General features: G+C 39.3%; 1 protein-coding gene across 1 annotated transcript in view; it reads left to right on the forward strand.

Moving 5' to 3' along the window:
- Positions 1-12939, forward strand: part of LOC122798688 (zinc finger protein 883-like) — a 96251-nt gene that overhangs the window by 41766 nt on the left and 41546 nt on the right. The gene's annotated exons all lie outside the window — the stretch shown is intronic.

Genomic DNA, 12939 nt, shown 5'->3' on the forward strand with positions numbered 1-12939 from the left:
TAGCTTAGTACTAAACTAAGAAGCATGGTTCAGTTCCAGACCTCCCTCAAATAAATTTTCATAGCTTAAATGGTGTAGTGATGCATTGCTCTGATTATAGTGTACAGGGTTCTGGGTTTGAGACTAAACAGTGTTGATTATTTTGTTGCTAGGCAGAACAGTGGCTGATGGAGACAGTGGTTAAAGCAGTTTTACCTGGCTTTTTGCCACTAACACTCATGCTAATTCCTTAACACTTGCAGCAGCTGGAGAGGCCACAAAAGTTCCTCACCAAAAGGATAAAGGGTCTCAAAAATCTATCCTATGCTGCCCGACTGAAAGAACTCCAGCTCTATTCAGTCGCTTACCGCTTGCTCAGAGGTGACCTTTGCCTAACATACAAGGCCATGTCAAACCCAGATTTGATGCATATGCTTCACCTCAAAAAATCTAGATCCATCAGAGCCACAAGGGCGGGAGACTTAAACCTCGACACGGCTATTAATAGGACGTGCTGGAGGGATAGATTCATCACCCAAAGACTCCCTATGCTGTGCAACAGAATCCCGGTACATGTGAGGCAGAGCACCTCGCTGGCCTTGTTCAAGAGAAATCTTGACCAATGGATGGGAGATCGCAGATATACCCCAGGGATTACCTCAGTGTCACTGCTCGACAGAGGCACAGAAAAATAATGGGTATAGTTCCCCATACTAAAAGGGTGGCCTAAGCCACAAAACGATGGGCTAGGCTTGTAAATGCCCTCGGGCAGATAGCCTAGTATGAACCTATGAACCTATGAACCTATGAACCTAATAAATAAACAAACGTACATAAAAGAGTTGCATGTTTCTATTTTTTTGCTTTCAGATTTACTGTGTTTGGGCAGCAGCTTACAGGTGACCGGCGATGGAGTATTTTTGTGTTTAATGAATTTAAAGTGATTTATTGCACATTCATAGTTTCATAGTTCATACACCTTTGTACTGTTTTTGGCTATAACATGTCCTTAGATTGTGTTATAATAAGTAGAGGGGTGAGAACGTGTACCCCTCATAGTATGCAATTTTAAATATTTTCATTCAGTTGTTATTTTATGTTTTTTTAATTTGTTTTAATATAGTGAAACCTTCAAGTCGCACATACATATTGTGTTTTTATTGTTTAATACTTGATGTAGTGTAGGGAGCGTGTAACTTTGTAGCAAAATTATTATTGTTTAGTGCAACCGATCAATATTTGGATACAGTATGACATCCAAATCAAAAGATGTTTGGACAAGTAATTGTAACTTTGTAACATCATCTTTGCTACCTGTGCTATAAACATTCTGTGCAAATCTAGATGCAGTCCACATTTTGCTATTTGTAAAATATAGAGAATACAGTTTTCTTTGATGATGGGTATTAAACACTTATCTGTGTTGTCCTATCATAAGTGGTTGCCTTACTTGTTAGATCCTCTCTGAAACTGTCATTCCACCAAGTTGTCTTTTACTAGGATGAATCAGATTTCCCTACAGGCTGGCAGTCACAGCACTACTGCAATACAGACGTAGAAATATTTCAAGCACAGGCATTAATGCCCTTCTAACCTGCCAATATACCAAAACAGTTGTTCTGTAGTAAGTGTCCAGTTCTTAAAAATATCTAAACTGGTGCTTGCTTTAATGTAATTTGGTAGTCTATTCCATGTATCAGCTACTCTTGGGTTCCTATCAAGTGATCGAATGGACAGATTATCGAAAGTCATATGATCTAATCCATATGATCAAAAATTCAGTCTGTTGAACTGTTCTAAGATCGCATTATAGTAGGGATCAGGAAATTTGCCCTTTTCCCCACTGAAGTGTGATCTCTGAGGTGGTATAAATAATTAGCAGGGGTGTGGGGTTGCAGGGGAGCTTGCTTCCCCTGCAAATGCATTGTTTTCTGTTGTATGTGGGTGTTGTTTTTGTTTGGATTTTTTTTGATAGACTGAATGTTCGATCATATGATTTTCAACAATCTGTCCATTTGGTGGTTTGTCTTAGATCCATTACTGTTTCAGAGAGCCAATTAGTGCACTTCTCATTCATATATAATCTTCTACATAGGTTGTCTAGTAATGTGTATAGTGCATTGTGTATATGCTTACTGCTGTAATATCATAATGTAGTTAGGTAGGGGTTTAAATCCTGCATTTGCCAACTGTGTGTGTGTGTCTCCCTGGGGAAGAGCAACCTTTTAGGGTTGGGAGGGTGGCTTAATGGCTAAGGTGTTTGCCTTACAAACCCAAGGTGCAGGGTTTGAGTCTCACAAGGGATAATTGGCTAGGCTTAAAATGTCTCACAAGGGCAGTTAGCTTAGTAATAAACTATGAACCTATAAAGTCTGATGATTCTGCTTTTGATAACTCCAAACATGCCCAGAGGTAGTTGTCTCTAAATGCCCCATATACCTGAATAAAGTCTCCTATTAAATATCTACATGAAGCACTGTACAGGTTCAGATTGTTTTCATAATAACTTACATTTTCACATCCATTGATGCTCTTGGTATATTTCCACTGTACTCTTTCCAGTTACGCTTGTTTTCTCGTAGGGCCTTCATATTGTTATTCCATACTCAAGTTTGGGTCTAATATAAGTAACAATCATTAACCAATTGGTTGATAATGGATTAATCTAATTTTACCCAGGCCCTTAAATGAATCTGCAGTTTAAATCGCTGTGTGTTGTATATTTATGTCTTCCAAATCTCATGTGCTTAGTTTTTGATCTATTTATTATCATATTATTCTCCTGTGCACAAATAGTCAATTAGTCAAGTTCATTTGCAGACTGTATCTGTAGCACATGTAATAAGTTTACCCATTTTCAAGTCGTCTGCATACAGACTGTGGAACACTTCAAATGAAAAGTATACATCTGAAAGTTACAATCTAAACAGGTAAGGGCCCAGGACAGAGCCGTGTGGGACACCCTGACTATAACCAAGGATTTCAGCTGTCCAGTTGCTGTATGATACTTGCCATGTCCTATTTGTATGTCATGCAGCTATCCACCTTATCAAGAGTACATCAGTACCTAGTTGTACTAATTTATTGATCAGAGTTTCGTATATGACCCTGCAAATGCTGAAGTTAGATCAGCACAATTTTTCAATCATAGCTGTTATTATATTGTTATAGAACATCATGTTCCAGGTGGTAGTAGATCTGTTTTCAACATATGCATGCCATTGCGGATATATGGTTTCAAGTCCCAACCTATCTAGTTCTGACAATAACTTATCCAGTATTACCTTCTCCATTATTTTTCCACAACATGAAAGTAGACTTTAGGGTCTATATGATTCTGGGTTTGTCCTCCTCCCCTTTCCCTTAAAGACAGGTTTAACAACTGTATTTCTCCAATCGCGATGAATCTCCGTATTTATTTGACATGGTTAATAACAGATATAATGATACTGTAAGTTCATGCCGAAGTGGTCTCAGGTCATTACTACTAATTCTGTCTCCTCCCTATGTTTGTTTGGTTCACTTTGCATAGTACTTTTTCAATATAATCGAATTTGATCTCAGTATGTGAGGTTACGTGGATGTCACTAAGACAGTTTATCACCTCTTTTTATATTTTGTAAATATGTCTATGCTCTGTTGTATGTGAGAAGAAATTTTAGAATCCATACACAGTTTCTCACTTTATATGTCTTTATTTCTATCACATCTTAGATATCTATAAAATGGTTCCGTATTATGCTCAATATGTTTATATACATTTTCTTCAGTTTTTTTCTTGATCTTGTCTGACACTGTATTTAATTTGTCTGTACAGTCTATTTCAGTTTTCAGAGTTGTAATTCGACCTCCTTGATCTCTTCCATTTCTTATATTTGTTTCTCTCACCTTAATCAAGTAAGAAATATATACCCCTTGTGTGCCTAGATGCTGACGTTGATCTCTTTTTGATTTTTTTTACATTCATTTAATTTCTGTTTTATAACTTTCCTCATTGCTTCTGCAGTTTTTCTTCTGAACTCATCACTCCAATTAGTTTTATGCATAAACTGCTATGTTTAAGTGTACTCTAGCGAGATAGTATTTTGCGTGATTTTGTAGTACAGCTTTGAACTGTAGTGTGTCTCTACTGGATAAAGAAACTATTACAATGTTTTGAATGTAAATCTGAACCAGGGCATGCAACTAAAGGTCCAACTGTAATGGCAAAAGGTCGAGGAATGTAATATTGTAACTTATCACCAAGCTACCTTGAGTTACTTGCAGCTACATATTAATTAATTAAATCTAACGCATTATGCTTTACTTTAACCAGTAGCGTACCTTTAATACGCCAATACGCTACCAGTGTAAAACGTATAGTGCTAGGAATTAGACGCTAGAAACACAGCTAGTACCATTCCTCAATCACTCATGCTTTATGCACAGAGCCTCACTTAATCTCCAATGTTAAATATACAAGCGGCATGATACCTTTGTTTAATTTTGGAAATGTTTAAAACACTGCATGGTATTTTTCTAAAAGAAACGCTGCTAATTTAAACCATTATATTCCCCTTTCAGGTACTGCCCAGTACTCCTTTACCTGGTAGAACTACAACTGCCCAAGGCAAGATCGCCTGACCAAGTGCGAATGTACGGACAAAGTCACAGCCCCATCGCCAGCTCATAACCAGCCCAAGGTTAATAAATACTGTTACCTAACAAAAATTTATAACTCCAATAACTGCAGCCGGGCCAACTATTGGGTTCAAACACAGCAGCAATCCTAATAAAATCAACAGGTTTTTACCTATAAACCTGGTATATTCTCTCCAAAATTGAAGTAAACAGAGTCTGAATACAGTCCAGGCCTCTACAACTTCTATAAATTGAAAGACTCCATTACCAGAATCCTGCAAACTCCGAGATTGGGTTTGCCCCGAGACTGGGATTGCCCTCCTCCCGCTGACATCAGCAAAGTTATATATCCCCCCCAGTTTCCGCCATTTTTTATATGCTGCTGTGTTCCTGACCCACTCGGCCGTAGGACAACTGGGTATGTGTTACATTGTTGTTTTTCCAACGTTTGCTTGTGTTGTACTCCACTAACAACTGCTAGGAGAATATATATTGTTGCAATTGTACCAAACATTGCTCGTAGTTCTTAAGCAATCAAGCCTATGTTATAATGAACGTGCTTTAACATCTAATAGCGTGGTACTGAAACTAGTGTCGACTGGAACATCGCAGCAAATGGAAAGTAGAATTTACACTTTAAGTGCACATTAGTATACATAGATTAGTGTCTGTAATGTGCATAAACTGCTATGTTTAAGTGTACTCTAGCGAGATAGTATTTTGCGTGATTTTGTAGTACAGCTTTGAACTGTAGTGTGTCTCTACTGGATAAAGAAACTATTACAATGTTTTGAATGTAAATCTGAACCAGGGCATGCAACTAAAGGTCCAACTGTAATGGCAAAAGGTCGAGGAATGTAATATTGTAACTTAGCACCAAGCTACCTTGAGTTACTTGCAGCTACATATTAATTAATTAAATCTAACGCATTATGCTTTACTTTAACCAGTAGCGCATCTTTTAATACGCCAATACGCTACCAGTGTAAAACGTATAGTGCTAGGAATTAGATGCTAGAAACACAGCTAGTACCATTCCTCAATCACTCATGCTTTATGCACAGAGCCTCACTTAATCTCCAATGTTAAATATACAAGCGGCATGATACCTTTGTTTAATTTTGGAAATGTTTAAAACACTGCATGGTATTTTTCTAAAAGAAACGCTGCTAATTTAAACCATTATATTCCCCTTTCAGGTACTGCCCAGTACTCCTTTACCTGGTAGAACTACAACTGCCCAAGGCAAGATCGCCTGACCAAGTGCGAATGTACGGACAAAGTCACAGCCCCATCGCCAGCTCATAACCAGCCCAATGTTAATAAATACTGTTACCTAACAAAAATTTATAACTCCAATAACTGCAGCCGGGCCAACTATTGGGTTCAAACACAGCAGCAATCCTAATAAAATCAACAGGTTTTTACCTATAAACCTGGTATATTCTCTCCAAAATTGAAGTAAACAGAGTCTGAATACAGTCCAGGCCTCTACAACTTCTATAAATTGAAAGACTCCATTACCAGAATCCTGCAAACTCCGAGATTGGGTTTGCCCCGAGACTGGGATTGCCCTCCTCCCGCTGACATCAGCAAAGTTATATATCCCCCCCAGTTTCCGCCATTTTTTTTATATGCTGCTGTGTTCCTGACCCACTCTGCCGTAGGACAACTGGGTATGTGTTACATTGTTGTTTTTCCAACGTTTGCTTGTGTTGTACTCCACTAACGACTGCTAGGAGAATATATATTGTTGCAATTGTACCAAACATTGCTCGTAGTTCTTAAGCAATCAAGCCTATGTTATAATGAACGTGCTTTAACATCTAATAGCGTGGTACTGAAACTAGTGTCGACTGGAACATCGCAGCAAATGGAAAGTAGAATTTACACTTTAAGTGCACATTAGTATACATAGATTAGTGTCTGTAATGTGCATAAACTGCTATGTTTAAGTGTACTCTAGCGAGATAGTATTTTGCGTGATTTTGTAGTACAGCTTTGAACTGTAGTGTGTCTCTACTGGATAAAGAAACTATTACAATGTTTTGAATGTAAATCTGAACCAGGGCATGCAACTAAAGGTCCAACTGTAATGGCAAAAGGTCGAGGAATGTAATATTGTAACTTATCACCAAGCTACCTTGAGTTACTTGCAGCTACATATTAATTAATTAAATCTAACGCATTATGCTTTACTTTAACCAGTAGCGTACCTTTAATACGCCAATACGCTACCAGTGTAAAACGTATAGTGCTAGGAATTAGACGCTAGAAACACAGCTAGTACCATTCCTCAATCACTCATGCTTTATGCACAGAGCCTCACTTAATCTCCAATGTTAAATATACAAGCGGCATGATACCTTTGTTTAATTTTGGAAATGTTTAAAACACTGCATGGTATTTTTCTAAAAGAAACGCTGCTAATTTAAACCATTATATTCCCCTTTCAGGTACTGACCAGTACTCCTTTACCTGGTAGAACTACAACTGCCCAAGGCAAGATCGCCTGACCAAGTGCGAATGTACGGACAAAGTCACAGCCCCATCGCCAGCTCATAACCAGCCCAATGTTAATAAATACTGTTACCTAACAAAAATTTATAACTCCAATAACTGCAGCCGGGCCAACTATTGGGTTCAAACACAGCAGCAATCCTAATAAAATCAACAGGTTTTTACCTATAAACCTGGTATATTCTCTCCAAAATTGAAGTAAACGGAGTCTGAATACAGTCCAGGCCTCTACAACTTCTATAAATTGAAAGACTCCATTACCAGAATCCTGCAAACTCCGAGATTGGGTTTGCCCCGAGACTGGGATTGCCCTCCTCCCGCTGACATCAGCAAAGTTATATATCCCCCCCAGTTTCCGCCATTTTTTTTATATGCTGCTGTGTTCCTGACCCACTCGGCCGTAGGAGAACTGGGTATGTGTTACATTGTTGTTTTTCCAACGTTTGCTTGTGTTGTACTCCACTAACGACTGCTAGGAGAATATATATTGTTGCAATTGTACCAAACATTGCTCGTTGTTCTTAAGCAATCAAGCCTATGTTATAATGAACGTGCTTTAACATCTAATAGCGTGGTACTGAAACTAGTGTCGACTGGAACATCGCAGCAAATGGAAAGTAGAATTTACACTTTAAGTGCACATTAGTATACATAGATTAGTGTCTGTAATGTGCATAAACTGCTATGTTTAAGTGTACTCTAGCGAGATAGTATTTTGCGTGATTTTGTAGTACAGCTTTGAACTGTAGTGTGTCTCTGCTGGATGAAGAAACTATTACAATGTTTTGAATGTAAATCTGAACCAGGGCATGCAACTAAAGGTCCAACTGTAATGGCAAAAGGTCGAGGAATGTAATATTGTAACTTATCACCAAGCTACCTTGAGTTACTTGCAGCTACATATTAATTAATTAAATCTAACGCATTATGCTTTACTTTAACCAGTAGCGTACCTTTAATACGCCAATACGCTACCAGTGTAAAACGTATAGTGCTAGGAATTAGACGCTAGAAACACAGCTAGTACCATTCCTCAATCACTCATGCTTTATGCACAGAGCCTCACTTAATCTCCAATGTTAAATATACAAGCGGCATGATACCTTTGTTTAATTTTGGAAATGTTTAAAACACTGCATGGTATTTTTCTAAAAGAAACGCTGCTAATTTAAACCATTATATTCCCCTTTCAGGTACTGCCCAGTACTCCTTTACCTGGTAGAACTACAACTGCCCAAGGCAAGATCGCCTGACCAAGTGCGAATGTACGGACAAAGTCACAGCCCCATCGCCAGCTCATAACCAGCCCAAGGTTAATAAATACTGTTACCTAACAAAAATTTATAACTCCAATAACTGCAGCCGGGCCAACTATTGGGTTCAAACACAGCAGCAATCCTAATAAAATCAACAGGTTTTTACCTATAAACCTGGTATATTCTCTCCAAAATTGAAGTAAACGGAGTCTGAATACAGTCCAGGCCTCTACAACTTCTATAAATTGAAAGACTCCATTACCAGAATCCTGCAAACTCCGAGATTGGGTTTGCCCCGAGACTGGTATTGCCCTCCTCCCGCTGACATCAGCAAAGTTATATATCCCCCCCAGTTTCCGCCATTTTTTTTATATGCTGCTGTGTTCCTGACCCACTCGGTCAGAGGGACAACTGGGTATGTGTTACATTGTTGTTTTTCCAACGTTTGCTTATGTTGTACTCCACTAATGACTGCTAGGAGAATATATATTGTTGCAATTGTACCAAACATTGCTCGTAGTTCTTAAGCAATCAAGCCTATGTTATAATGAACGTGCTTTAACATCTAATAGCGTGGTACTGAAACTAGTGTCGACTGGAACATCGCAGCAAATGGAAAGTAGAATTTACACTTTAAGTGCACATTAGTATACATAGATTAGTGTCTGTAATGTGCATAAACTGCTATGTTTAAGTGTACTCTAGCGAGATAGTATTTTGCGTGATTTTGTAGTACAGCTTTGAACTGTAGTGTGTCTCTACTGGATAAAGAAACTATTACAATGTTTTGAATGTAAATCTGAACCAGGGCATGCAACTAAAGGTCCAACTGTAATGGCAAAAGGTCGAGGAATGTAATATTGTAACTTATCACCAAGCTACCTTGAGTTACTTGCATCTACATATTAATTAATTAAATCTAACGCATTATGCTTTACTTTAACCAGTAGCTGCCTTTAATACCAATACGCTACCAGTGTAAAACGTATAGTGCTAGGAATTAGACGCTAGAAACACAGCTAGTACCATTCCTCAATCACTCATGCTTTATGCACAGAGCCTCACTTAATCTCCAATGTTAAATATACAAGCGGCATGATACCTTTGTTTAATTTTGGAAATGTTTAAAACACTGCATGGTATTTTTCTAAAAGAAACGCTGCTAATTTAAACCATTATATTCCCCTTTCAGGTACTGCCCAGTACTCCTTTACCTGGTAGAACTACAACTGCCCAAGGCAAGATCGCCTGACCAAGTGCGTAATGTACGGACAAAGTCACAGCCCCATCGCCAGCTCATAACCAGCCCAAGGTTAATAAATACTGTTACCTAACAAAAATTTATAACTCCAATAACTGCAGCCGGGCCAACTATTGGGTTCAAACACAGCAGCAATCCTAATAAAATCAACAGGTTTTACCTATAAACCTGGTATATTCTCTCCAAAATTGAAGTAAACGGAGTCTGAATACAGTCCAGGCCTCTACAACTTCTATAAATTGAAAGACTCCATTACCAGAATCCTGCAAACTCCGAGATTGGGTTTGCCCGCTGGCTCCTCGCTGCTCGGCTCGCCTCCGCCCCCACCCTGCCCCTTATCCCACCCGCCCCACTACCTCTAGATTTATAGCTACCTGGCCACTCCTACTTCCTCTCCCACCCACTAGACTTCCTCCCAACCTACTCCTCCTCTCCCCTGCACACCACAACTAGCATTACTCCACGCACAATAATCACATCCTCATCTACTGACAACACGTCAGTCCCTAGCACTATGCCCAGGCCAACAAGGATAATCATCCTAATTACCCTACCATTCATTGTGATACCCTACCTCTTAACGAGCTATGAACACCTGACATTGTCAGGCTTCCACTATCCAAACTATCACACAAGTTCCCCCTCCCCTCAACCTATAGGTGAATTCTTCCCCCACCAAACAACCACCAAAACAAAAACTCTCAGTAATCCTTATCATATAAAACAACACCAAACAACTAATAAAACAAAATATGGTCTAAAATTACTAATCAAAGTCCTAAAGCTAATAGCCTACCTAAGGAAAAACATCACCAAAGATGGAGACATCCATCCCAACCCAGGTCCTACCAGCTCAACAGAGCCCACAAATCATCCGCTCTCCCTTAGACCGGCCAACTCTCTCCTCATCTGCCACTTAAACATAAGAAGTCTGAACAACAAGGTACACAACCTACATGCCATGCTAGCAACCTATCTACCTGACATCATGTGTCTAACTGAAACATGGCTAAAACCATCAACCAAAGATAATCAGTTAATGTCACCTGGGTTCAACATACTCAGAGTAGACCGTATAAAGAAAAGAGGAGGTGGGATAGCTGTCCTTTATAAAAATACGCTTAACATCCTACCAAACCCCAAACAACCACCGCAGGTTGCTAATGCTGAAATATTAGCTCTAAAAATACAACTAAATAAACTAAAAAGTGTAAACCTAATAGCTATCTATATACCACCAGGGAATAATATTGAAACCTTAGAGGCCATCTTAAATTGGATAGATAACAACTATCCACAAGAAACAATAGTCATGGGAGATGTTAACATTGATTGGAACCAATGCCCTGCCCAGTCCAATACTACTACTCTAAATCTCCATGGTTTCTCTCAGATTATAACCTCTACCACCAGACCAGGTAATAATAAACAAAAGAGAGCATATTTGACTGGGTGCTCGCCAAGGAGCACCCCAAAAATATACCCCAGGCACACTCCCCAATGATCTTAGTGATCATATGCTAACATACATCATCAAAGACAATATAAACAATGCTAACATGCCAGTGTATAGAACGATCAGAAACAAAAAATTTTGACCCAATAAAATTTAATATGGAACTTAAATACTGCAACTGGTCTAACCTGAAAGTCCTTCCCTTGATGAGGCAGTCTCACATTTTAACAAAACATTCCTTACCATACTTGACTCTCATGCTCCCAAAAGGGTATCTAGAACCAAAACACACATAGCACCCTGGCTAACCACAGAGACCAAAACCAAAATAACTAATAGAGACAAAGCATGGACCAAGTGGCGACTACCAAGCTACTACTAGACGGGTTATCTTCCAGCAAATAAGAAATGAAACTAAAAAGGCCACCGCTCTAGATAAGAAAAGTACTTTCACCACCTACAAAACAAAACCAAAACCCTCAAAAATTCTGGGCAGGATTGAACAAACTCCTGCAACCAGGAAAATCCACCACTCCCACCCCAGAAACCCTATCTGACAAGAACCAAGAAGAGGTAGCCAACAACTTTAATACCTTTTTCACCGAAACCATTCAGTCCCTAGCCAACCAGATACCTGCTCCTCTACCACCCCAAAAATTACCATACCCAACTCTCCATTATCCTTCAACCTCCAACCCATACCCACCGCCTTCATTCGATCCCTATTAAAAAAACTAAAACCAACTACCCTTTCAGCTGATCTCCTTCCAGCCGAATACCTGCAAATTGCTGCAGATGTCATAGCCTACCCCATTTCAATCTTAATCAACAGAACCATTACTGAGTCCACAATCCCAGCAATATGGAAAATATCTTACGTCATACCTCTTCATAAAGGAGGAACATCCACTGAACTCTCTAACTATAGACCAATAGCCATACTATCACCACTTGCCAAAATAATGGAAAAGTGTGTGCATAACCAACTCATGACCTATCTCATCCAAAACAAGCTACTAACTGACTCTCAACATGGATTTAGACCCCATCATAGCACAACTACCGCCCTCCTCTCTTTTACTGAGAAAATTAACCATAATCGGAATAACAAAAACATTTCCGCTCTCTTTCTAGATATGTCGAAAGCCTTTGACATGGTAAATCACCAGCTACTTCTCAAAACCTTAGAAACACTATATCTAGACACCCAAGTCTTAAACTGGTTTCAGGCCTACCTTGATGGCAGACAACAGGCAGTAATGTGGCAGAACAAGCTCTCCTGCCTACTACCGAACAGCATAGGTGTACCTCAAGGGTCCATATTAGGACCTCTTCTCTTCTCAATATTCATAAATGACCTCCACTAGCTATCCCTGAAGCCACCTGCATCCAATATGCAGATGACTCTACTCTCATCTGTACTAATCCCATCCTTGACAACCTTCAAACTACTACCCAACTCTGCTTTACCATAGTTGAAAATTGGCTAATTGACCGTCAACTCATCCTAAACCCAAAACCCAACTTCTCTTTCACCCAACCAACAAAACACCTTTGACACAATTCACTATTCAATCCAATAATGGCACCACTATCACTCCTGTTACCAACGCTAAACTATTAGGAGTAAACATTGACAATAAACTGCGATTTGACACCCACATCAACGAAACTATTAAAAAGGTAAACAAAAAACTAGGGTCCTTATATAGGCTAAAAACCTTCCTAACTCCGGCCGCCAGCCTAGCTACTGCCCGCTCCACCTTCTATCCACCCTACTATCGCCTCCCCATCCTTACTAACCTTAACAAATCGGACCTCAATCGTCTCCACTTGTTATAACCACA

The sequence above is a fragment of the Protopterus annectens genome, chromosome 3.part1, assembly GCF_019279795.1.
Source record: "Protopterus annectens isolate FY-2018-M chromosome 3.part1, PAN1.0, whole genome shotgun sequence".
NCBI lineage: Eukaryota > Metazoa > Chordata > Ceratodontiformes > Protopteridae > Protopterus > Protopterus annectens.